The following is a 27,072-nucleotide window of genomic DNA, read 5'->3' on the forward strand; positions in this document are numbered from 1 at the left end:
GGGCGCGCCATTACCGAATGGAAAAGTTAATTGCTACTTTGCATAATAATTCAATGAGAGCAAAAAGTCCATCTCTTGTCTCTTCTCTCGGTCGGCGGTTCTTCCGTCAAACCAACGGAAGATCTTGAATATCGGAAGAGAGGTAATTCCGTCACGAGAATAGAATGGAGGGGTGTTAAGGGGTCCACTTCGCGCGATTACCGCGGCCCTTCGATCGAGCTTTATCACAAAAGGCTCGCTTCGATCCTTTCGCGAAGTGCTCTTTTTCGAAAGCGCGCGTCACGCGAGCGCGCCCATAATTAGCTTTCGTAATGTATGCGTACTTTTCAACGCAACGTTGCGGTTTCCGTTAAACCTCGACACGAAACGGCCCGTTCTTGTTAATGTATCCGCAGTGTATCGATTTCCGCGGCACCCTTTCGCACCGCTCGACGTACATTGCCAGATTATCTGATGAAGTGGCTAAACGCCCAGTAATTACTTCATGATATCATTACTTAATGACACGCCGCACTTACCATTTTGTAATTTGCAGCGATGGAGTAAGAATATGGATTAAATGATAATAAACAGTGCCACATAAGCGCGGTATAAAGTTATAACAGCAGATGGGAGTGAAGTAGGTTGGCGAAAATTCCAGTTTTTCGTTTTTCTTACGCTTTCTCAAGTCGCAAAGTGAAATATAAATTTTTCTCGAAATTTTCATTCCCACACACTTTTTACACAGACGTCAACTTTGTTGTGTAGCGCAGATTAATGGAAGTAAAAAGTAAAGGAATTAAGCGCACATTCCGCAATGTGAATGTCGCGCAGAGGAACAATAAGGTTTATTTCAACAAAATATGAGTTTGAACTGAAAAACTACTTAGCGCGTGTCAAAACACGGTATATTCGAGGAAACAATAGAAAATTAATCAAGTTTACGTAAAATAATGTGATCTACGATATTAAATATTATATATTAACCGCGAGTTTGCTTTAAAAGATCTTTTTTTCTCAAGTTAAGCTTGTCATGCTTGCCTCTTATCTGCCGGCTTGACGCAAAGTCGCGGCGCGCGTAATTTCCCGTCGATCACAACAGGACGGAGGTTTACCGCAGGTAGCGCTATTTATTCTCCTCTGCGAGCGCGGAAATTGTCCAAGGAAGACATCCGAGTCGCGCGCTTACGTAGTCACGACGGCGAATACGCGTCGCGCCATGTCAAATCGCCGCCGCAATTACTTTCGAGCGTAATTAAAGGATTTCTCAGAAGCTGCGCGAGAGGATCACGGACGCTTTCTAATCATACCTGCGTCAGTTCGTCCTGCGGTGCTCCCCTTCCTTTGCGCCGCGGTCCAATCGTCGCTCGCTCTACCTTTTACGGGTTTCAGCCGCGTCGGGGCTTGCCGGTTCTAAATCTTTGAAATCGTAAAAGCGACTTGACAGAAATTTCTTCACCAGAGCCACGCGGTTTACAACTCATTTGCTTCTTCCAATCTCTCGACACCTTCTCTCGCCGGCAACGGAGATGCAGACAAGAGGTGGGGGAATGGCTTTTATTACAAATGCGCCGCGTGACGCATAAATAACGCCCGCCGGTCGCGTTCACAATGACTCGTTAAGGCTTGTTAGAGTGTGTGAATAACAGAACCACGCGCCCCGTTGGTGAGGACACGCCGAAGCCAGACGATCCGGTACAATCTGTGGGTATTGATCACGCGATTGCGGATTTCGTTGACGCGACGCCGGTACAACGCCTCTACTCTTTTCTCCGGCATAAGTCGATAATCACAAAATTGTTCATCGTTAGTAGCAAATGGTAAAAAAAAATAATAACTGTTTGCAAGCCTGTATTGTTTTCTGAAAATTATTATATTAATTTGTCGTAAAATTTTATTATATATATATTTCCAATCATAAATCGTCATAAATTATTTCATGTCGTTTCAATATTTATGTTTTCAACCGATTTCCTTTATTTTCTCAATTAGTAATATCAAAACAAATGAAAGAGTTACGTTCTTATAAAATATTTCTTTTATTTTAATCATAATTTATTTATGATAAATTTTACGCAAAAGCAAATCAAAATAAAATACGGAATTATTGGAAGAATTATTGAATTTGGACATATATCAATTATTCTTTCAGTTAATACTGGCAAACATTTCAACGACATTATAATACTTTCACGTAAAATCGCGTTCGAATAAAATGTTACCTGGCAATTTTAATGCAATTAGTAGCAACAGCTTGATGATACGCGGCGTAAACAGATTACATTCCATCACGTATATCGAAAATGTATGTTTCATTTGGAAATTGATTTAATACTTTTCAGCATCGAGTTTGAGTACCCCTTTAAATATTAATATCGCATTTTCGTCGCGATCGATAGGGGTAACTCTGCTTGCAATATTACGTAGTAAAATTCTGTCGTGCCTGTGGAAGAGCTCGGAGGAAGAAAATAAGTTTCGCTTGGACTTTTTCACGCGGGTGTGGCCGCCGTCGTTAAGTCGCGGAAAGAGGAAGAAGGAATTTGTTATCAACAATGTTTAAAGGGAATGATCAATGACGAAAGCGAACCGATGTTACGATAAAGGGGACTCTTAATGACCTCGCAGTTACCCTAAGCGATGAAACGGCGGTGACTAATATCTTTCGCTCTTCTCTATCATCTCATTATCTTATACGACAGAACCGTCAAGCCGGGAGAGTTTGAGTTATTGTTACCCCCTTGCGTCATTTTTTTCCCGCAAATCTCCAAATCTCAATGTCACGCGTGAGAGCCGCCATCGTCCTCATCGACTTCCCATCGTGTCGATCAGTTCCGTTCTCGTAATTTCACTGACAGGCGGTTAAGAACGTAGATACGAATCAAAATTGTAAAAATGTCACATTTCCAGCGAAATACATCCCTTTAAAAGAGCGATGCGAATAGAATATTCTAATGTATGTGATATATTTTATAATATATTATACTTTATAATGCGCACAATATGTATATATCAATAATGCAATAACAATTATAGAGAATGCAACAATACAGAAATAATACAGGCCGCATACGGATAACGGTCACAAACAATGCGGGGACAATAGTATCCTGGAAGTTGTATAGAACGCAGCTGAACAGGAATGTATAATGGAGGACTCGGGGAATTACGAATCAGCGCTTTTTACTCGCCGGGTCGTCGTATAATAAGGGAAAACGTAAACGTTTATATTGTGATAAATCCAATGCGATGTCGGGAAGCCCGCGCGCGCACGTGTGCTCTCGAACCGCTCGGCGGGAACGAATGTGGGAGAGAGAGAGAAAGAGGGAAGTGTAGAAGGATGACACTTCTCTTAACGTATCTTAAGAAAACAACGAGGATACAAGAAATCCAGCCGCGGACGCATGGATGAACGATCCCACCATAACCGCTTCTTCTTTCATCACGAGATTTCGTAAATATTTGTCGTAGAATTCGATACAGGTCTTCCCACGGACTACTCTTGATTTTCCGAGGGATTATTCTAAGCCAGATTGCTCGTACATGTAATTTTTTATCCGTAACTTTCCACGGATATTCCTACGGGTTTCCGCATTTCCGCGATTTGCATGTCCGGAGTATCGCGATCAATAATAATTTACTTCCGCTTTATTCCCGCGCGTAGATACGGGAAAATATTTCTTAATTTGAGCTGACGCGCAATTTCATTACGAAGATACAATCGGATGTATCGGATGTATTGAAACAAAAAAAAAAAAAAAATTACAGCAGTTAACACAGCGTGAAACGAAAGGGCGCAATTGCACGAAGGAATGATACAAATGCCGTTGTTTTTTGGACAGAATGCCGGAACGGTTTATTTCACATCTGCGAACGTGATATAATATCGTTGAATTAACAGATCCGATTAGTCACACGGTGATTCGATTTGCTCGGAATTACGCGAATATTCTTTTATTAAAGATCCGTAAATTTATTTTCAATTGTTTTACGTAACGGATGTTTTCCAATAAAGGCTTCCAAAGATCGCCTCGCTCTTCTTGGCGCACAGAAATGTTTCCATACAGGCGAGATTGATTAAAGCGCGACTTATCCGCGCGCTATTTCACCGTCTCGTTGATGAAAACAGAAGTATCCGGTTCCGGAGAGAGAAAGAGGGTGAGGAGGGGAGGGAGAGGAGTTTCGTCGCGACTTTAAATTCACTCCGCCTGTTTTACGAGGCTATAACCTGCGTATAGCTTCGCGTTCCCTCCGCTTTTCTTCTCTCCTCGTGGTAGTAGCTTTTCCTTGAATTTACAAATTGTTGCTGGAATTTCATTATACGTTTTACTACCGGCGATATCCTTGTCGGTATTAATTTGACGAATAGATTCGCGTAAGTCACGTTGCGATTGAACTAAAAACAGATTAAACTTCTGGTTCGGCTGATAGAGAACGGCTTTTTTAAGCCGGTTTACGTGAATAAACAATGGTGAGTAATTTAAATCGATGTTTCTACATTTCGTGTTTGCAATCAGAGTTAAACTGATTTTAATTCGGAACATTTATGGCTCGTTTCAACAGAACCTGTGATTACAAATACCGATCGAATCTTTTCCGATGGAGAAAATTGACACAAGTATCCTTTAGCTGGAAAGTTTTCGAGGGGATCGGCAAATGCTTCGGGTTCATTTTTATCGCGTTGCGATGTAGAAAAAAAAAAGGACGCCATTGACATTACGGAAATAAAAAAATTTCAAAGGCATTCGGTCCCGATTGCGGCCACCGGACAACTTCGGTTGCGGTGAACGCAAAAAATCTCCACTACCAATTTATAGTACGACGACCAGCAATACAAACTCGCTCTATCTCAACGCCGTTGGAATGGGAAATGGATGGAATTGAGATGTAAATAAGTTGCCGATGAGAGAAGTATAAGTTCAACCAGGTGTACAGCGGGGGATGGGAAAGCAGTTGAAGTATCGAAGAGTGCACGATCTCGTTGCTTTACGACTTATAACTATATGATATTATTAGCCTTGAGCGAGATGGAGAGAGACGGTGCGTTACGGCGGACTGAGAGAGAGAGAGAGAGAGAGAGAGAGAGAGAGAGAGAAGCAATGAGAAGAAAAAGATGGAGGAAAGGAGTGCGCCAGAAAGACGACGTGAGATGTGACGAGAGTAGCATGAGAGTGCAAGGTAAAGCCACAAGGAAAAAAAAATAGAGCATAAAAAACGTAGCGGGAAGGGTGATAGGCGGAGAGAGAGTGGGTGAATGCTATTTAACTCCCATCGAACCAAAACTTTCCTTTCGAGGGTAACGCGATAGACGGCGGGCACCAAAGCGTTTATTTGCAGACGGGAAAAATGGAATTACAATAAAGTGAAATGGAGTTCTAACGATCCTACCTGGCTCCGTGTGTACGCCGCATCGGCGACTAGGCGAGGGCGGCCGTGGCCGCGGGCAACTTTAAAGTGCCCTTGTTAAGTTTTTGTTTTGCGCGATTTTCTCACGAGTGCTGGATGCCGAGCGCCGGCTTTTTCTCGGATCGTGCCGAAAATTCGGCGTCTCTGCCGTCGCCTCTGGGCGCCGCGCAAGATACACCGGGGGAAAAATCTCATTGCTATTCAACGATCGCGCGCACGCTCGGTGAAAATCCGTCGGAATGTTTAGCTTAAGAGCAGCTATGCGGCGAACAACCACCATAGTATTATGTGTGAGCGCCGATCGTACTGTATAGGCTCATCAAATACACCTTCGTACAACACATTCTCTTTCTTTAAAAAGCACAGGTTCTGTTTCTTTATTTATCTTAATTTTTAATTTAATTATAAATATATGTCATATTTGTTTATGCCCGAAAGCGACCATCCAAGCACGAAATCGGCTGAAATCGGTTGAAATCGGTAAAAAATCACGTCTAATCAAGCTGAGAATATATTAGCATAAAACTGCTTAAGCTGAAAGCTTTAACGCGCAAAGAAAGGTGTGCACAAGCCGCGCTAATCGCAGAAGTAATTATCGACAGGATAAATATCTCGACGCTCGTAACTCGCTTTGCTTTTAGAATATCCAGATGTGCGGGGGTTCCCTTTGTTGGTTCAAGTACTCTTCGGCAGTCGCTCTGGTATTTCCAGGAAGAAGAGAGACACTTGTATCTTAGTACGGTAACATATGCGGCGGGGTGTTATCATTCCCTCTCAACGATAATATTGCTCTTGCTGCTGCATGCGTTTCTTCCGTTCGGTGTGTGTGTGTGTGTGCGCGCATTTACTTTGATGTATCCAACATCGTCGTACGTGCATAATATACCAGTCCTCCCTCATTTTTAAAGGAATATAAATGTGGAAACAAATTCCCATAAACGCGCCGCAAAATCGCCGTTGACAATTTTCGCCGCAAGGCGAAACGCGAACGCGTGAGAGAAGACTACGCATATTTGCGTAACAACTTCAAGGCAACGGCGATTTAATTTTCAAACAAATAATCGGATACGCGTTCGCATCGAGAGAGTGACTTGAATATTCGTTGCCACCTAAACGTACGTTTATGGTGCGCGCAGATTTTTACAAATATTTCCGCTATGTCGTCCGCGAAATAGAACGACAAAAAAGGAGAAGTATAATTGACCGCGAACGTATAGAACGTATAAAACGTAACCGGTTGCATCGAATCTGCGAAAAGAGCGAATGCGCGCCGCCGTTACATACTATAAGACGAATTAAAAAGTATTAATAAAAAGAAAATAATCTTGTTATCAAGTGGTTACCAAGATTAATGCTATGACAATTTTGTCTGCTTCTCTCGCAAAATTGAATTTAATAAAATTTTACAGTTTACAGAAATGCACATTTGGTGAAGTGCACGTCTTGATAGAAAATATATATTTCTATTTATAAGAAAGTTAAAATTATCTATTTATGAGAAAGTTAAAAGGACACTTTAAGCGGCTAGAAAACGAGAAAGGGGCTCATTATAAATACAAGGGATTTCATTCGAAAATTGCAAGCTGCTTTGAAAAAATCCTCTCTCATCCGTTCTTTCGAAAAACTCGGGAAACGGGTATTTTTTTGTGCTGCAACTCGCGTAAAGTCGAACGATAAACAGTGTTAATAAACTGCTGCAAACAATCGTATCGTTTAATGCACTTGAGCGAACGCAATACGGCCACTTCATCGGGATTTTCAACGTTCGTTGCCAGAGCAGAGAGCGATTGGCATTCGGGATTCGTCAAAAGTCCACTGGGCCCTGGAACGGAGCCAAGGGTTGCTCGTTATACATGTGCGCGGCAGTGTTCGACGTGCGGTCGCGATTGCGTTGTCTGCCGAGAATATTCCGAAAGTGAGTCACTTTCCACCCTCGAACCCTCGGCGGAGGCGGACAGCCGCCATGGAGCCAGACGAGCCCAAAGAAAAACACGGGGGAGAAGTTGGACCGGCAAAGGGGAAGAGCCGCCGCAAAAAACACTCTCGTAAAGATATCGTTTCTTACGCTTTCGACGATCGTAGCGCAACGCTCGAAATATCAAAAACGCCGGATGCGAAAGGGGTGAGGAAAGGATTGTCGGGAGCGAAAAGGGGGGGAGGAGGGAGCAGAAAAATACTCTCACGAGGAAAAAAGTAATCCGCTGCAGTGCATCTCTCGGTGTGGGCTGAAGGGGAAGAGGGGACGGTGCGCGCTCGCTTGTGGCGAGCGTAAATCTCGATTCGAGAAAATGAAATTTGCCGCGGCGCATCCCAGTGTCAATTTTTACGTGTATGTACGTACGTATGAGCGCGCGTTTTCCAGGTTTCCGCGTGGTTGGGATTATTTTTATCGCGCGCGCGCCGGCACGCGCGATATTTTAGTTTGCCTATAAATCACACCGCGGATGGCGAAGACGAGTTTGAATTCAACGATCGAACGCGCGCGTGACATTTTCGGATGGAAGTGCGATCGTTTTTATCGTGCTGTGCGAACGCGTCGGCATTACGATTATCAGCGCGATGACATTATAAACGGTGCGACGAGAGAGATAACGCGCATGCCGCGAGTATTATACAAGTATTACAGCTGCAACAAGTCTGTCGCGACGAAAACGGGAATATATTTTTGTATCTCCCGAATTATATCATGTACACGCTGTTATTTATTAACATCTCGTTAATGTATTGAGAGAAGCGTATTTGTTTACGCAAATTCGCGATACCGCTGCGGATTATCTGTAATAAAAGCACGTGATAGTTTATGGCATTTGTTTTTATTGCAACAAATAGAGGAAAGAACGCAATGAGCGCGAATAATGACAGTAATGAACAAACATTTCATTCAAACATTTCATTTCAAACGAACGCACGTTTCTAATGTAAACAGCGTAACGCAGCTGCAAGAGTGCATAACTTGTTATAACTAAAATATAATTGTGTACTCGTATGACGCAAACTCGACGAATACGCGTTCTCGATATACAATGCTGTCTGATGCTAAAATATGTATTGAACATCAATATGTATTAAACGGCACACACTGAAAGTCGACGTGCTCTGCTTATCCTCCGGCTATAATGTTGCTTTAAACTAATCGATATCAATGTGGACATTTACCTCGTCAAGTTCGGTATCAGTTTGACGCGTCGAAACCTTACGATTAAAGCACAAATAATATATTGTCGGCTTTAACTGACTTTTTTTTAGCATTTTTTTTTTCAATATATTGGAACTTTCCCGATGACGGCTTGCACAAACCATTCTTGTGGCTTGCATATTTAATCATCTGCCAGAAATCAAATATTTAAAATAGGCTGTACATTTGACTTGTGCTACGATAGGTGGGATTTAGCTGTCGGCGAATCGGCGATAAAAAAAGAGTTTTATTTGTAACCCTTTGATTGATTTCCAGAAGTTTAATTAATAAATGTATCACTCGGTGGGTGACGTGAATGTTCAATTGCGTGAGAATTATCCGAGGTGAATCATTTGGTCGGACGAGGAATGTTATTTACGGGAAGGAGCACAAAGCCCGGCGCGAGATCGGGGTGGAAAAGGGGGAGAAATAATAAATCGCAGCGTGTGAGCGAGCGTCGCTTGTTTCGGCGCGAGGGTCGGGCGCGAGGAAAATGGTGTACGGCGGGGAGGGCCCGTAAAATTGTCGCCGGTGCCGCGCGACTTGTCTGCTTCCTCGCGTTTTTATAGATACGCGCGCGCGCGCTCTCTCGCACGTAGAAGGCTTTCTCTCGAGACCGGCGTGCACGCGAATACATTATTCATCGGCGATAGTGTGCGCCCGGCCCGTCGGAGCGTCGGTCGATGAGCCAGATGCGCTTCCGACAATCCGTCGTGCACTTCCGTGGCGCGAATGTCGCGATCGGTGTCGATTTTGTCAAAAATGCGCGCTCGCACAACGATTAGACTTGGAGAGCGGAATCGTGACCGTACGGCGTGGCGAACGCGTCGCCTCGACGTCCGCTGGGACGACGAGTCTGGGAATTACACTCTCGAGGGCTCCGGATATATCCCGCCGACGCGGTTCCCGCACGATAGTATTCAGTAGATAGTTCATACCAGACAATTTCGCTGCTTAATTATTCCCCGCTCTGCGTTTTGTCGCTCTCGCGATAGAATGCAAATGAACGTTTGAGCGTTTTTGCAGCGAATAATGAACAGCGGTCTACCATGCTGTTCCGTTGAATGTCCGACCATGGGATACGTACGTAATTTTATAGTCAAATCTTCGACGGCGAATCGAATCAAAGATGCAAGCTTATTTCTTCATCGGGATTTCAAAAATACCGTTTCCCAAAATATTCAGGATATTAGTGTTAATTTTAGATCCTCGAGATTGCAATAATTGGTTACAAATTTATAAGAAAAAAAAAAGATAAATTTATAATTTTGTTTAATCTTAAAAATAATTTCGTCAGTATTAAATATATAACTTTGCTTTTGTAATATATGTTAGAAGTAATGTAATAATAGTACAAATATTTAATGTAATTCGCGTAACATTCCTAAAATCGCACGATATTAGTCCAATATTCGCACACTTTGATATTCCACATAAATCAGTTTTATTCGAAAATCAAGACTCAATCTCTCTCTCTCTCTCTCTCTCTCTCTCCTTCTCTCCCTCTCTTTCTCTTCTTCTACAGCACTCTCCGCCAGACCTGCATAATCAAGGCCTAATTAAGTGAACGGATCACACGAGCGCTCTTACCCTCTCGAACTAATCGTTCAAGCCGGACGAGCTGGCAAAAAGCGGGTACGGCTCACGATCGCACACGTGACTCGCAAAACCGCGTAGGTCTGGCAATGTGTATGGACGAGCTAAAAAAAAATGCATCGCTCGGCGTGCATCGAATAGCACCGTTTTGCACGATGACTGAGCATACACAGGGATCATACAAATCCAATTGAACGAGAATTGCGAAATGTCCGTTTTAATTTGTTAACTGATCAGAAAAGGTTAACTTTCGAAAATATCTTTGTAATCGGCGCGACGAGTTTACTCGTCGTCGAGTCTTACTGTCCGCAGTTATTCAGAAACTTATTAAGACGCCACATTAGTTTCCTCCGAGATGAGGACGGTGGCTCGTAACAGTTTTCTTCTTCCTTTTTTTTCTTTCTTAAGGAGTCCCCCGTTGTGTCCCGAAATTAAAGCGTCAGGTGCTGCGCGATGCCTTCATGCAGCTTAACAAGAAAGAGATTGTGTCTTTTCTTTTATTCGCGTATCATTAATCATCGTTTTTCCGCGGCGTGTTCTAATGCGAGTGTTGCGTGTCTCGTGTCGTGCCGCTATTGAATGATACTGTTGTAACGACACGATAGTATAAAATTGCGCTTCTCCAGCCACGAAAGCTAATAAAGATGTGTTAAGTAAGTAAACCTTGGCAAACGTGCTGATATTAACGCGAGCCACGATAATGGAAATTAAAAATTAAGCTTGTATAAAATGCAGCGCAAACGCATTGTATCTAATTTACGTTCCGAACCGAGAGGAACTGAATTTTCCATAACATTAATTATCCCAGAAATTAGACGCGCATTACTTAATTAAATTTTCAATGATCGCATTACCGAGATAACGTTGTAAAATGTGCCGTGACGGTTCAGTTTATCGGAAACTAATTTTCAATAATTTCCAAATGGTGAGTCTGTGAAAATATGAATACTAACACATGTTCCTGCATACGAATGCGTAAAAGTAACAAAAGTAATCATATCGTAAAAATAGTGTATTTAATTTATTTAAAAAATTGAATTTTTTAACAATATCCCTTAATTGGTTCGCTTGTATTCACAAATGCATTCACAAATTGAGTGTTTAAGAAACTACTTTTCTCAAAGATTACGAATGTGTAGAAAAACTGATAAATTTTCGCATATTTAATAAAAATGAACGCGCGCGTGCCGCGCAGCGTGATCTGACAGTAGTATTCCATGTAAATGAGACATGCTGAATTAATGGAACTTTTTTACGTTACACCGTGATATCTCAACGATCAATACCGTGACGATCAATACCGTAGTTCACGATATTATAAAAAACATCAATCTATATAGTCATAAAATATTGATTACACATCGACGCAAAAGCGTAGAAAATGGCGAGCGTCAAATATACGCATTCATAAATCGTGCGGTATTTACTGTGTAACCATATTCTCATTTGTCACGTTTGCATACTTGAAAATGCCATTTGTACCAATCATCGACGTTTTTGAAATGCAACGTATTTACATTACGTTCCGATCATTGGATAATTAATGCACTTTCGTCTGACGGTAATGCATAATTACCGAAACGCTCATATCGGCTATTCATACGTTACTTTGGAATGCACACGTTTAATTTTCACATTTGAAAACCTTGTTCTAATTATTTGTTTGATTTGTACGTGGAAAACAAATTTATTTCTGTACACCTATTTCGATGTTTATGTTTTTCCCCACCGCTTTTTTTTTCGATAACAACGATCAAGGTAACATATTGCTGCCGTATATGAGTAAACTATAAAAGTTTTTGTAGAGTGTATACACATTTTCCTTCGTGTTACGTGCATTACCTATATGTAAAAAATCAGATTTATGCGCAGGCGACGTGATACGTAAAAAATTTTATGAGACCTCATCACACTATAATCTTCTTACGCGTGATACAAAGGTTGAGTTTTCACATAAAAGAAAAAGATATGTCTGCGGAGAAAAGAATCGCGGAGGGATTGCAGGGGGCGTTGCGCGGCAAAATGTGACAAAATAGCATTCTACGATTCATAATTATATGACAGATATATATTTGCGTAATTATACGTCTAACTATCCGTGTCCAATCGCGCTGCAAACTGTCCGAATGAATCAGAACGTATTTACGTATCATTTAATTAATGGCCTGTGAATAAATGATACGATTGTGCGAACGTGCGCGCTCGAAAATTCACTGCAATACGCACGCTTCTGCGCAGAGGGCAATGCACGATTCTTCCCGGCAGATGCAACGGGCTGCCGGAATCGTCTTGTACAAATAATCATGGCGGTCCTTCCCTCGGCTCGGCCGTCGGTGAACCGCACCGCCGTAAACTCCCGTATTCACGAGAAGAGCCAGACCGAAATTAAGAGGCATAGCCGCCGTTTCCCAGCTGGAGCCCACTCCAATCTAAATATTTAACTCGAGTCTCCCTCGAAAACAATCAGGCATTGTTTATCGCTGTTAAACGAATCCTTGCCGTCGTGGCATATCAGCGATAAAGAATCCCAACGTTTCTCTGCTCGGCGAAGCAAATCGTTACGCTTTATGCTCTCCTTTGTCAATTTTTAGAATATGCTGAGATTTCTCTTGATTTTCATTTATAATATACGCAGTGATACTGCGTGTAAGAAATTCACTACAAAAATTAATTAATTACACTTTTTTTTTAAATGTTATATTTAGATAGACACTGCAGCGCGATATTATTTTATAAGAACATGTAGTGATCTATCGAGAAAAAAACTTTACTATTGTAAAAAATTGCTTGTTCTCGAAAACTCGTTGTGAGATTATCGATGATGTACAGCGGATTCTAGCGAGGGAAATTAATAAAATTCCGTATTATACTTAAAAGCCGGAGCAGTACGGCGTCTCCTTGTTAAAAAGTCTCACGAATCTGGTACTTTTGTGTCGTAGGTATTCTCGAGGATTCAATACCGCGCGTTCGAGTATGTCCATCGATAGACCGAAACTTTACAAGGATCTCAATGGGTCGGAAGCGACTAACAGATAGTACGGGGTTGACATCCCGACTTGCCTTGGGTCGGCCGAGAGAGTGACCCCCTGACTTCCGCTGGAACAGACCTACTCCAGCGCACGGACACAATTTACCTTGTGCTTGAACGGCTGAAGCAGATAATGGCTTTGTTGCTCTACGGATCGATCGGTCGAACCTGTCTCCAGCCTTCGCGTGGCCTCTTCGTCTCCCTTCCTCGGCGCTCGTAATTCCTTCCAGTAAGAGCGGTAAGTCACCTGAAATACACGACGCGATCAGTAGGTTCCGTTTTACAGGCTCTCTATCGTCGTTTTGATCCATATCGATCTGACAAGAAAATAACCAGTTTTTACACAATTAATCCGCGCGAAATCGATTTTATCCTGGAATTTTATTTAATCCGTAAAAATAGTACGCTAAGAAAAAGTATGACGTTATATTTTCTCAGGATTATTTTCTTGCCAGATGAAAACAAATAACTGATTAAAAATTGAACATGCATATGCATAAATAAGAAGTAATTACGAATAACAATGTATATACACATACTAGAATTTCCGAACATATATAAAATATAATTTTGCACTTTTATTCATGTGCACAAGCGGCATATACATACACTAAGTTAAAAAACAAACAATTACATATTGCGATCTCTCGAAATCATAATTTAATCCATTGTTTTATTATACACGATGCATAAGTATTAAACGACATATGTTTAATCAAGAATTTGCACGTTGCAAAATGCAACGCTATTGGCAAAAGCTTCGTGGCGTGTTACTGTTGTAAAAATATTTCCCTCGAGTTTAGTAATTTCTACTAACACACGCGATAAGTCAGCGGAAAAGCGTGGGATGCCGGTGTTAGTGCGCTTTGGGGGATTTTTGTTGGGTCGTTAGTACAACTCTTGAAATAAAACCGTCGCGTATGCAGAAGTGTATTAACTTCTGGGCTAGTCGCGGTTCGTTCATGTTCTCGATAAAACCTCGACGGTTTGAAGTATAAACAAATATCGTCGTTTTTCCGAAATATTAATTTGCAGACAGCGGCGGAATGCCTCTGTCGCATTCGACGCATAAAGTCTTTCCCGGACGGTAATTTCTGCATAGCGGGCTGGATAAGTCATCTTAAGCGAGTGAAAAGCAAGCTTGTTTCGATTGCGCTCCCGTGTACCTCTGATGCTCGCCTCTTTGACGCAATCTTGTATTAAAACTGCCATTTGCATTGCAACTACTACGTTTGCGCTCCGCTTGGCACACCGACATTATTTGGACGACCTAGCTACGCGGCGCGCGCGAGCGACATCAAAAAGTTAGGAAATTGAACTACAGTTATAAATCTGTACAATGAGCGCTTCGGAAACACATAAAAGTATTTTCGTAAAAACGTAAAAAGTTTTCAGGAGTTTATTTAAAAAAAAAAAAAGTGCATCTCTCGAGCGTTTCTTATTTCTCCCTCGAGCAAACGATATTCGCTTTGAGTCTAGCTCCATTTATTTGCTTCGAGAACATTTTATCTAGCTGGGGATGCAACTCTCTCGTAATGAAACTTGCGGAAGTATCGAAGTGCGTTAACTTGGTGCAAATTCAGGGGTGTAAATTCAGCGATAAATACATGAGATATTAAAAGGTATTTAAAGCAAAATGAAGAAGGATGTAACGGTCGCCGTAATGAGCTTCATTACGTAATTACCTCATTTGCATAAAAAAAATGTACGATTTTTCTGATAATAATTTTTCTCAATTAATCATTAAAAAAAATTGCAATGCTTTAATAACGGTAAAGTGATGCCTTCGGCGCTCTGCGAGAGATTTCAATTTTATTCGCGCGAACACGAATGTTACATGACATTCGATGCTTTCAAGGAATCCACCTCGGGCGCATAAAATAGTGATAAAGGGAATATCTCGCGAAACATGTGGGCGGTTCCCGTCTGGCCGCTCTCGTCGACGCTCCCACTAAATGGCATTATATTAGCAGAAAGCAGGCTGCAGTCGAATATTCCCCGTACGTCCGGGAGACCGCGCCGGGCACTTGTTATTCCGCGGGCGCACACACGCACATGTATCTGCTCTCGCCGAAGATCGGGCGGAGGAGAGACGAGGGGCGAAGGACGTCGGCTGTCTTGCCGGCAAGTACAGGTCTGCGAGTGCGGTGGAAGAGCCGCGGACTGAAACCCCAAGTTCCATACGTGGTACGCGCAGGGAAAACCCTCCAACCGCCCAGCGCCCCGGCTTAGTTCCAAAGTGGCGGTTTCATACGCGCTATATCCCTCGATATGAGCAGTTCCCGAGTGCCTTGCTCGGGGGGCCGAAGGTGTCGGATAAAGGGAGATAGACGGTAAGAAGGTAGACCGCGGCGACGCTCGAGCGGGAGGTAGACGTTGCCGCAGCGTAAGGTCGGAGGCCGGAGAGGCCGAGGGAGAAAGAGACAGAGTGCGAGAAAGAGACAAAGGGCGAGATGAGGGAGAGAGATAGGGCGGCGGCGGCGGCGGCGCGGGAAGGCAAGGTAGGATGGGTCTAATGTCTTACGGTCGGGTCTCATTGAAATGCGAACCTGCACCGCCGTGGAGGAATGTGCGAGTATCTACCTACTTGGATTAGAATACATATCCTATCTCTCGTGTCATCCACGTCGCGCGACTCCTCCTCGTAGCCGGCGCCACGTCTTTCCCGGAGGTAGGCTAATTAATTAGCCTATCGCGCCGTGCACGCGAACCACCCCCGCTGGGTCCTCCCCTCCCTCGCCCGCGGCGCACCGTGAGAGGACAAAGGGACAAAGGGGACTCCGGGGACGCCTTTGATTTTGCGATCTGTCGCGATTATGGCGTAATCGGGTATTCGGGACTTTTTGGACGATCGATACGACAGCGCGACGCGACCGTGCCGGCGATGAATAGTTTCGGCGATAACGCGGGAAATGTATTTAGAGTATCTAGAGAAAAACCAGATATATGGAGCGTAATTTTTCACAACGTGATTTTATCGTGGAAATTTTTGAATATGCTTAAGCGCCAATTTTACAACAAAAGCTCTGATATGTGTTTTCACAAAAACACGATCCGCGATTGAAATGTTTACATCGATATATTTCCGGTTGAAAATCTCGATATAGCTGATTTTTAAAATTGCATTCTGATTAATTTCTCGCATCTCTCGGAGATTTTTTACGTTCACTAGTCCCGCTTTGGGAGAATAATACGGGCAGCATAATTCGTTGGAAAAATCCGTAATAACACGGAACTGAATGCGACATAACGCGATGGATATAAAGTGAGAAATATAAAAAAGTCATTTGCATTATTTTATCCACAATGTGCGCAATGTAACTGTTTCGTTTATGATACGTGGAAGTGACAGCGATATTGCTCTTCTTTCCAGTGTAGCAAATAATAGCGTGTAACTTAATGATATGAGCGGAGTATCAATTTCATCCATAACACGATGTATTTATAACAGTCGTATTATTTTATATCTATTTTGATTATCGTCGCACTATATTCGCTGTCGGACAACTCGCTGTTCTACATTTTCTCGGTGCGCGCGTGATGTTGAATATGAAATTAATTTTCATCCCGCACATTTTGTCCCTTTTATGTAATATAATTATCATATTAGACAAACAGAATGGAGAAGTCGCATTTGGCGCAAAATGCATGATGAAAATATATCGAATCAATGATAATCGATAATTGTCGGATAGACGTAATTTCATTTCACCTGTGTAACAATATTTCTCCGCGCCATATTGACTTAATGGCGCATCGTAATAAACAGACATTATCACATTGTAAACGGCGGCAATTGTAGTTAAATCGATGTTAATAGATCCAGTTCTCACCGTAATCATAAGCATTATGATATTATCGCAATAATCGCACGGCGATCGGGACGAGATCGATCGGCCAGCGCGCTGGAACTTGCGAGACGACAGCTTGAAATCATAAATTCCATCCGTACGTATATCGAGCTATCGTACTTTAAACTGCCTATCGTCTCTAAAATAACATCGCCGCCATCGATTATCATGGAACGTAATGGGGTAGGTCAGCCCGATTCACGATAAGTGGAATCGACCTAGTAGTTAAAAGGGTCGAAGAGGGTAATTCTGTTCGATCGCGAAGCAAGAGTACAAAGTTTCGTGATTGTTCGGGTATTTAACTCACCTTACCGTGTTCGGAATATCAGTAGAACGCGTTGCAGTTAATATCGCCATTCTCCGTCGACACGCGCCGAAAAAAAATGCGTCATTACCGCCGCCCTTAATAAACGTACGCACTCATTAGTCTCGCGGTAAGTAATATGTTCACAAAACGGAAGCACGCACGCGGACAAACATTACGCAAATTAGAAACTACACTTTCCACCCGGGAGAAATCTCCATGAAGACGGTTTTTTGCGCGTCGCGCGTATGTGTGTATTTACCAATGCGATCGATATAAACTTCACACGTTGGCAAATACACCGAACACGCTCGTCCATTAAAATTACAACGCTCCGCGTCGTTCGCGTACATCGTTCGGAGTAACCGTAAAAAAATTACCGTACAGCTATTAACTTACCGACCCATTGGCGTTCCAGCCTCAATTCAGACCCTAGGATTGCGCCATAAAGATACATACGCCCGACCTTAACACATGCTCCACCGCGATTCCCTCGAATTCATCGATTTTCCCCCCCATTTATCGCGGTTATAAAATACCTACTCATTTGGTACCCTCGTTTGGTACTTTTAACAGTGAAATTGAAACACCGCGATGCGCGTTTTTATGACAAATCGAGTATGGGAATATGTACGTCCCGTCGCGTTATGCGCTCCCTTCGCGCTCCCTTTATAGATTTAGCGAATAACCGCGTGTATCGCGTTATTACGATCCGCGAGCGGCGTACAACCACGTACAACGTGCCACGTCGTAAAAAAGGTGCCGTACAACTTGGGCGTACGCAGCTCGAGAGTTGTGTCGATTCTACGATCCTCGAATTAATGACATCGCGCGCCAGCGGGTTGTCAAAGACGCGACGGCCAGGCGTCACGTAGGCGTATACGAGCACGCGTGATAACACACAGATTTAAGGGAGACATCGTCTTACATGGAAACAGCTCTGGGAACTTGTAGCCGCGATCCTCGGTTACGATTTCTCATCACGTACCCGGTAAGTGAAAAGCGCATCCAACTTTCGAGTGTATGGGACGGACAAATACCGGAGCGGGTTTTACGGAATATTCTCATCCGCGCGCGCATTTTCGTCTCCCCCGTCGCTCTCATCGTTGTCATCGTCGCGGTCGCCGCTCGCGCGCCTCGCACACTTACCTTAGCGACAGCGCCGCGAGATGAATGCATTCAAAGCATGCAGCGCACTAAACACACTCGAATGAAATTCTGTATTTCACTTGGGACGTTGTGTGTAGAACAGTTTTACGCCTTCAAATGCACACCGCATCGCGCACGTCTTTTAAGTCTTCACAATTCTCACATTTATACAAATAACTACACATCATCTTCTGTCTTCCCGTCATCATTTACACTGTCTTCGAGAAGCCAATGAGAGCTACATTATACCAACGAGATGAGAAATAAATTGGCTATAATTAGCGAGCAGACGTATTATCGTTAGAGTTTTGAAGGAGTCAAACAATCATTAGAAATATATATATATATATAAAATTTAATTTAATTTCATAATTGCATACTAGATAATACATTTTTTTTCGAATTCTGTTCATTGACAGGTAAAGTTTATTAACTCGCCACAATCGATTAATAGGTAAATTGATTCAAGTGACGAATTGTCGTCTTCGAAAGGTTAAAGTCTACGAGCAAGCAAATTACATATTCTGATATGAAAATTATTTTATGAGCCTTGTTGAGCAGGCAACCCGGCCGAAATCGTCGGAGCAGCCGCGAATACACGTGTTTCCACGGTCCGTCTGCGTGCGGGCAAGCGAGCATTTAAAGCGATACGGATCTTCTCCGACGAGACAGAACGTTGGTGTGTGTTGGTGGGCGATATAAAAATTCCTACGTCGCGCTCTTAGCCACTCGCTCTTCGTCAACGTCGCCGCTGCCGACCCCGACTGACTGACTGTCGTGCGCACGCGGTAATAATTCATTAACAAAGGCAGACCGATTAACACGCGGCGGACGCGTCGCGTCACCTGGACTGGAAGCGAGCGAGCGGGCGAGCGAGCTCGTATACGTGCGCGACGGGAAATCTAGATGGATAACCGGACGCGCATTGATCGCTTTTGCTTTTCGCGAACGACTAACGTAACGTCCTTTAGAGAATCATCATTACCGGCTTCACGAGCGGTAATGCTGATCCGTTCAGACAAATTACATCCGACAGGATGCATATCGTGCGCGGTAAACGAGGAATTGCCTTTTGGCCTTCGCGGATAGCTTTAGCTCAACACCTGCAGAGGATTTAGAAAGACCGCGAGCGATATATCTCTTCTGACTTAGCGCACTAATCGTGATCGACACTGGAGCGTGGAATTTACAATAATAAATTTAATTGTTATGCAACAATTAATTAATTAATATCTAAACACACAACGCTACAAATAAAATCTATTACCAGTTTTGTCGCCCGCGTTCGTGAAAGATGCCGATGTACCTTGGCGCTTAGCAAAACTATCGCTAAAAATATGGCATCAAGATCGTATCGCTGCTAAATTAAGGCACAATACGATTTTATCGCGATTTTGTAGCACGAACGAAGCCGATGCGAAGTCCGTTTAGCCAAGTAGCACGCCGAGCAAAGGCCTTTCGCCGTAATTTAGCGCGAAGTTTTATACCTGTGCAACACCTCGAACTATAATAGCGCTGGCCATTATAAGGCCAGCCGCGCGCTTATAAAAGTCGATAGCGTGACACCGTCGCTTCAAGTCTCCTCAGACGGTCGGCGGCGACGTTTTGATCCAGAACACTTTGGTGTGAAACTCTTTGTACAATATGAGTGTGTCTTCTTATAGCTCTTATACACTCTCGTCTGTTCTTAAATGAAAAAAAATGAAACCAACACATGCTTTGTCTTGAAGAACGAGAAAAAAAAGAAGCGTAGCTAAAAAGGACAAATGCCGTCTACAAGTGCCGACTGTCATAAACATAAAACAAAAAGCCAATTTTTAAAAGAGTAATTCAAGTAAAAAAGTTTTTATTTTGCGAACAATATTTAAACGAGCACGTTTTGAAATATTTTTTATTAGAAATTTTATTTGATGGTATTTTTTTCTTTAAAATTTGATGCAAAATATGCTGTGTCTATTTTTGCACGGGGAAAAAAGTAACGCAGCTGCGAACGATAACATTTCAATTCTAATATAAAACGATTCCGCTGATATTAAAACGATTTCACACGTGACTTCGGGAGATATCGCGTGTTCTGAGTTTCCGCGATTCGTAATTCCGCGTCGCGAGGGAGTCTTGATCATAAAAGAGACTCCGATGGTGCAGTAAAGCGAAATAAAAACGAAGATACGCGTTTCTGCTTGCATTGAAGAATTAAATACGGATGTGGATGCACCACATGGTGCATCATTTTACATTTCTACGAATCACGTGCATCATCGACGAAGAAAATGACCGGTTGTAAAGCGCACGGATATATCGCCGTCGTTCGCAGTTGATACGCCATGACGACGTGACTGACGTGCCTCGACACATAAAAACATTTACGATTTCCAGACTCGCAATCAGTCCGTAGATTGGATCTCGTTTCGATGTCTCATTAGTAAGGATTTCTTCGCGCAATGAAGAATACCGCGCGTGATATTTGCATTCCTGTTACGCGGGTTACAAGCTGTAATAAAGATATATCAGCAAGATATTGATCACAAAAAGAAAGGAGAAATTATTTTCATGATAGAAGAAATTTTCCAAGAAGCGTATGTTTTATCGGATTAATTAATAAACAATTCCGCGTCGTTTTGCAACTGATCGCTTTCTTCGGAAAGTAGTCTGAAGGGATCTTAAAATAATTACGCTATCGAGTTAATCTATCGTTCGAGATCACCTCCATCCGTGGACAAGGTAAAATGCAAAGTCGATTTAAAGTAAGGTCTTTACACACCGCCGTTACTTCGGGATCGAATTATTCAAATTCGTCTAATTGATTTAGCGAGAGGATGTTCGATGCGTTAAGTTTCAGGGCCCATATTTACGGAGCCCTTTAGCTCCGCGGGTGAGCGGTGTATCCCGCCTGTTCCGAAAATTCCGAATGAGGAAAACGCGGAACTCGAGCCCGCCGAGCGGATTGAGAAATGGTCGGTAACTGTATGGGACTCTAGTTTGGAAGAGCGCGTACCACATCCGCCCACCCACGTGACCATTGCTTGGCGGTAGTCGTAACTCACCACGAGGCCACGAAGGCAGCTGGTACATGCCTCGCCTGTACAAGGGCGGCGGCAGCTCCGACTGCATCAGCGCTTGAAATTGGAAACCATATCGCGGGATATACAGATTATTATGCCATTAGGGTATAATGGGAGGAGCTTCCGGGTCCGCCGGGAAACGAGGAAGCAGATTCCGTGGCCGGGAATCCCGGGGTTGTGCGGCAATTAAACCGGCGTGCGCGCAAGGGACGATGACGTGAGGGAGGAAATTATTTTCACCGGCAGCGGTCGCGCAGCGTCGTGTCGCGTCGCGACGAATACTATGTGCCGACAATGGATAGAAAAAGCTGAGAGTAATTAATGCCGTTGAGAATCGATGACATGTGACCCACGTGATGCGAGTCGCAAAGCGCGACGACGGTGCGAGCCGTGAAATTACTTCTCGCGGCGTTATCAAAATGCGTGTGTATCAGATATCATTGTTATCGGCACGGAAAGATTATTCAAAGAGAAACAATTGTAACGCATAATTGCGAGCCGTTTGATTGCAAACCTTATTAATGGACAGTAGAAATTGTAGGGAGGAGAAAGAGCAAACAGCGTGAAATTAGAAAGATCCGAAAATAGAATTTCCATGCTTTTCCATCGCTTATGCAACGTCAACGTCCCGCGTACGTTACCGTTTTAATTAAAATCCGTCGATCGACGACAAGAAATTTCCCTTCAAAACGCCGATCTCTACTTTTTACAATTAATTCGAGCTCGACATAACACAAATTTCTCAACACTCGCGCTCGCGGTTATAATGAACTATAGATTAAAGTCGAATTAACTATTTCTGCGCGAAATAGTCAGAATTCCATGCCGATCCTTATCCGCATTCTCGCATTCTCGCAATTCGCGGCGGCGCCGTGTCCTGCCGCGCGCACCTGCTCCGCAGAAACAATATCGCGAAATCGCAGTCGTCGATTCGCCATTGTTCGAATTAAAGGAGAACCGCAGTTTCTCTCCGAGTCGCTGCGAGGTTTCTTCTCATGGCCGAGTCCGTCATTATTCATCGCCGCGAGTGGGGCCGCACAATAAAGAAGGCTTTGGAAGCACGAAAGCTGGCCCAGAAGGCGCGGTGTTTATAAAAACAAAACAAAAAAAAAGAGAGAAAGAAAGGAAAGAAAAAAGGCTGGCTTAAATGCGCCTTACGAGTCTCTCTCACGCTTCGTGCTGCCAGCCTGTTCTGTTCAAAGTGCGAATAGCCCCGCCGTAAAGAGAGAGAGTACAAATAAGCGTCGAGTCCATCCTAAGGTGTGGCGAGGTGTGAAACGCGACCGGTAGATGCTACGGCAGCGATGCGAGATAGTGAGTTTCGTGAAACCACTGTGATATTTGGGATACGGTAATCCTCTAGAGAACAATTAGAGCTGCTTTCTTCCCAATTGCACGAAGCTTTTAGCGTCGGGAGAAATTAAAACGCTCAGATAAGCATAAGAAGCGCATTTGTCGGCGGTACAATTATTGTTCGCTAATAATTGAGCTTTGTTTACTTCACACTTTTTTCACCGCGTATTTTTCTCGTGTTAAAAAAAATACGCAATAGAACAAAAGTTTCGCTAGAAATACTTGTTTTTCTCACAAATAATGCAACAAATACGCTTTCGTATGTTAATTCGTCATATCACGGTTTCGTTAAATCTGAAATAACGATAAATAGGAACTACATATTTATGATCATAACGAAATTTGTATATATGCAAATTCTTTTATGAGAGGCACAGACACATTCCGCCGCTTTACAGTGTAGAATATCTACAGCGTGGCGTGTTAATTATCGCAGATACCTATTCTATTAGGTATTCGTGACCTTAGGGTCACGGCCGGATTCTGAATGCTCTCATATTTCCGGTGTTTCTCGGTGTATTACATTACCATTAACACGCCGAACGAAAGTGACTCTCGATTAGAGTAATCTAGAGATCTTAGCCGCAGACAACGGACGTGGGGGCGCAAACAGAGGCTTCTGCTTCCGGACGCCGTACATTAAGCCTCCCGGCGACATTCCCATTTGGCAAGAGAATCGGATTACTGTACGCCTTGTGGCGGCAACGAAAGCCGAAACTCACTTACGCCGGCGCTGGTCCTCTCGTTGTACCGACGTCCGAGAATATTCCCCGCTATGCGGTAAAGAGATTGCAGTAGTAGCGTATCGGCCGCGCCAAATGGAAAAGTAACGTCGAGATATCATCCGAATCCGAAATTCACGGGTCAGACGATCGATGCAGCTTTATGGTATCCTCGTGATTTCTTTATACCTATAAAATATTTGCCTTTTATATAACGGAAAATATTGATTCACGTGTATCGTCGGCGCTTCGAAAGGTATCTAAATAATTACGTGCACTCTGTAATTAATATAAATCGAATGAATTATTTTATACATTCAGATAATTTATGTTTACAGAGCTCTTTAATAAAATGTATACATACGTTGCGCGTATATGTACGGCGCAAACAAGATGAAATAAATCTACGTATTATACAGATATGTATGTGCGATCGTGTTTTCGATATACAAGGAATAGAAAATCATGAGCGATATCATTAAACCAATATGCAATGCATAGGCCGATGCGGAATATTTAGATACAAAATGCGGTGGATTCAGAGAAGCGCGCCATTCCACCATTCGGTCGACCCCTGCGGATTGTCGCCGTTAAACGAGCATCATGTATGTGGTTATGCAAATGCGGCATAGTTAAGTAATACCAACTCAACACTGGATTATGTGCATGCATATAGTTCGTAACTAATGACCGCGCGAAACCAAAATCATTCGGCGCGATGCGCACTGGCGCTTTCGCTCTCGCACAGTGTGTCCTGATCATGAATGTACTTTTCCTCTTGGAATATATGCAGATGCGCACTTTCGAAAACCATTCAGTAGTCCCGTGTTTACATTCGCGCTCGCAATTATAATTCAAGCCATTAAGGTCCGAGTCTCGAAGTTTTATGGACATGTAAAAGCGGGCTTGTAACAGATGTAGATTTTTCTACCAACAAATAAGCCGCTAAAAGGTCAATAAATATTTCAACAGCTCGACTCATTGTATCGCCAGCCCGAAAGAAACCTTGGTCGATTCCTCCGCATTAGTGCGGCGGAGACGTGCGCGAGTGTCGTAACCTGCTCGACCGGTCGAGACAAGGTGATCCGCCCGTGGCAACTTAGCTCATGGTTACAAACCATTAGATTTAATTGTGATGCTGTACGGTGTGATTGTAAACAATGCGGCCGCGCTATGTCAACTGATGAATATTCTATTAATGTACTGCGAACCAACTGATTAATTTCACAGCGGCCTAAGTGTGCGAACAAATGTACGTGCGTGCACACAAGACGTATCGAGGTCCGCACGCCCGTAAATTAATTCTCACACGTAAACGGCACAGCATCCTAATTTCCGTCTGTGCTCAATGGACGCCATAGTCTCTGATAATCGTCATACAATTTTCGACACGGTAAAATATGAATTTAGCCTCTGGAGTAAATGTACAACATTGAATAAATGATGTAAGATCGATAGATACGACTGTATGGCGTTACTTTTTTTTTTCGCAAAAATCTAATTTTAGACTCTGTGACAATTGTCGCAGTATCGTAGAATGCCGCACAAAGAAACAGTAGTAGATATATTTATCATTCCGCAGCGGTGTTGCAACAATAATGACGAGCAATACTATTGGATTTCAATAAACGGACAAGCTCTGAAGTTCGATTTGGTCGTAGCAAAGGAACAAAGGGATGATGATCAATCCATAATCACCAAACGTATAGACGTCTGCTTGATAAGCAATAGCTCGTCAATGGTTCGATATATTCTCCTTTATCACTCGGTGTACTATCAATGTTGACGTTATACATTTCAGTAAATATCGAGATAGTTCTAAATTTATCATCCAAGAAATATAACGATATCTTTGAAAGTTTTGTAATAAATTTAAAATCTATCTCTCTGATAATCAGCTATATTGATAGAAACAGAATTTAAAAAATAAGAATAAAATTGCAACAATTAAAAAAATACTATATATGTTAAACGTATTCGATGCTCGATGTTGCGCGCGATCTAATCTATCGATCTCTCTCTAAGGATCTGTCGTGTCAGAGAGTTCTAATAAAAATCGGTTGTCTAACCTATCAATCCGTTGCGTACCAAAAGATGTTCTTTTCTTGCCGACAAAACAAAGTCGAAAAGGCGCGCGAGATAATCGTCACTGCGATAGATTGAGCAGGCAGAACCACTCAACCAATCGCTGGAGGCTTCTTTTTATTGTTATCCTTATAACATGTTCAGAACTCTAGAATCTGCCGACTGATCTCCGTGGAATTAGGACGGTCGGAATGCCGCGCTGACGAGATGATGAGACGTCGGAGGGAGGAACGGGGGCAAAAAAAGAGACGGCTCCTTTAATTAGGAACGTACGCGAACCAGTCAAACGTTCCGCGCGACTTTCAACTTCCGCAATCGTCGAAGGTGGAATTAATTTAACATCGCGAGGAACTTGATACCGACGGTTAATTATCAATTCGATGTGAAAAAAATGTTGCGTTTGATGAAACCTGTTTTAATTTTAATTATTAATATGAGGAAATCTTTGCTAAACGATACAATAATTTATGCCAGAAATAATTCCGATCAGCGTTTCTTCGGCACGGAATTATTGGAATTCTCGACTTTGCGAATGAATCGCGAACTATAGGATGTATAGTTTTCCACTTCGCAAAATGTTCGTAAATACCGATTGCGATAGCTACGGAACGTTATTGCAGTGATTAGTCGGAATCGCCTATCATGCTGCTATTCTCACAATCATGCCTCAGCCGCGGCTCAAGTCGTATCAGTAGATGCCAATAATCAGTGGCCGCGTTAAAGCGTTGTTCCTCGATTGCGCTGTCGACGAAATGGCAAGAAAAATAAAATTGATGATGATGACTGTATTAGATGACGACATTTCCGCGCAGCATGCACACCGCTCGGCACTTAACACTTTTTTTCTCATTTGCAACACTATTATTACGTCGAGTTCCAGGCGAGAGCAGAAGATGCGGACACGCCTCGAGGTTAAATCCGAAGGTTTCATAATTCCGCGAGTCCTTAACTACCTCTGAAATCGTGAAAATTATATAAGCAAGACGGATGTTTTTTTTTATACTACTATTCCTTCTCTCCGCCGTAAAAATATTTAATTTCAATTAAGCATGAAATTATCTCCAATTTAATTAATTCTCTGTTTGTGTCAAAACGAACTACTAGAAAGAGACGGATCAATTGATTAATCCCAGTTAAGCTTTATCAATATTTACGACAGCCACTGCGGTCTCCGTGAATTGCAGGAATCTGCAAACATCGATGCAACTCACTCGCAGCTACGTTACTTCCGCGATGTTTAATGAAGAGCCCCCGAAAAAAATGCTATTTATCCAATCGCAACGAATGCAAACGTTTCATCGAGAATTCCGGCACGCGGAGTTTTCCGGTGAAAAATCCAATACGCATACGCGTACGAAACGAACT

General features: G+C 42.9%; 1 protein-coding gene and 1 long non-coding RNA gene across 7 annotated transcripts in view; one reads left to right on the forward strand and one right to left on the reverse strand.

The window, feature by feature from the left end:
• LOC105668806 (neural cell adhesion molecule 2-like) overlaps positions 1 to 27,072 on the forward strand; it is a 237,523-nt gene that overhangs the window by 90,943 nt on the left and 119,508 nt on the right. Inside the window, exon 1 of one of the 5 annotated variants that reach the window (XM_012361418.2) lies at positions 13,280 to 13,419. The exons of the other annotated variants lie outside the window; for them this stretch is intronic. The gene's annotated coding sequence lies outside the window, so the exon portion shown is untranslated. Of the gene's footprint in view, positions 1 to 13,279; positions 13,420 to 27,072 lie in introns of those variants that run through there. 5 annotated transcript variants of the gene reach the window in all.
• LOC105668807 (uncharacterized) overlaps positions 1 to 27,072 on the reverse strand; it is a 328,884-nt gene that overhangs the window by 89,304 nt on the left and 212,508 nt on the right. For both annotated transcript variants that reach the window (XR_001100172.2, XR_010889288.1), the window contains exon 5: positions 13,288 to 13,428. This is a non-coding gene — a long non-coding RNA (uncharacterized lncRNA). The remainder of the gene's footprint in view (positions 1 to 13,287; positions 13,429 to 27,072) is intronic.

Source organism: Linepithema humile, chromosome 3, assembly GCF_040581485.1.
Source record: "Linepithema humile isolate Giens D197 chromosome 3, Lhum_UNIL_v1.0, whole genome shotgun sequence".
In the NCBI taxonomy this organism is placed as follows: domain Eukaryota; kingdom Metazoa; phylum Arthropoda; class Insecta; order Hymenoptera; family Formicidae; genus Linepithema; species Linepithema humile.